The following is a 446-nucleotide window of genomic DNA, read 5'->3' as shown; positions in this document are numbered from 1 at the left end:
CCCTTTTCCTATTCTCTTCTACGCTTCCCCTCTACCCTCTTTACCTCTACCTTCTACGCCTCCCTTTTACCCTCTTTACCTCTCCCTTCTACGCCTCTCCTCTACCTTCTCTACTTCTTCCTTCTACTTCCTCTACGTCACCCTTCTACCTCCTTTCGACGTAGCTCTAGAACTATAGCCCTCTGCTCCGCCGCAGAGAGTACTCCTGCGGCGGAGCGGAGGGCTATAGTTCTAGAGCTACTCTCGACGCATTGTACGTCTATCTGTAACCTCCTCTGCGTCTTCTCTCTACCTCCTCCACGTCTCCCTTCTACCTCCTCACGTCTCCCTTCTACCTCCTCTACGTCTTCCCTTCTACCTCCTCTACGTCTCCCTTCTACCTCCTCTACGTCTCCCTTCTACCTCCTCTACGTCTCCCTTTTACCTCCTCCACGTCTTCCCTCAAC

The sequence above is a fragment of the Priapulus caudatus genome, unplaced genomic scaffold, assembly GCF_000485595.1.
Source record: "Priapulus caudatus unplaced genomic scaffold, Priapulus_caudatus-5.0.1 Scaffold1724, whole genome shotgun sequence".
Taxonomy (NCBI): Eukaryota; Metazoa; Priapulida; class Priapulimorpha; order Priapulimorphida; family Priapulidae; genus Priapulus; species Priapulus caudatus.
Note: the sequence above shows the minus strand (reverse complement) of the source record.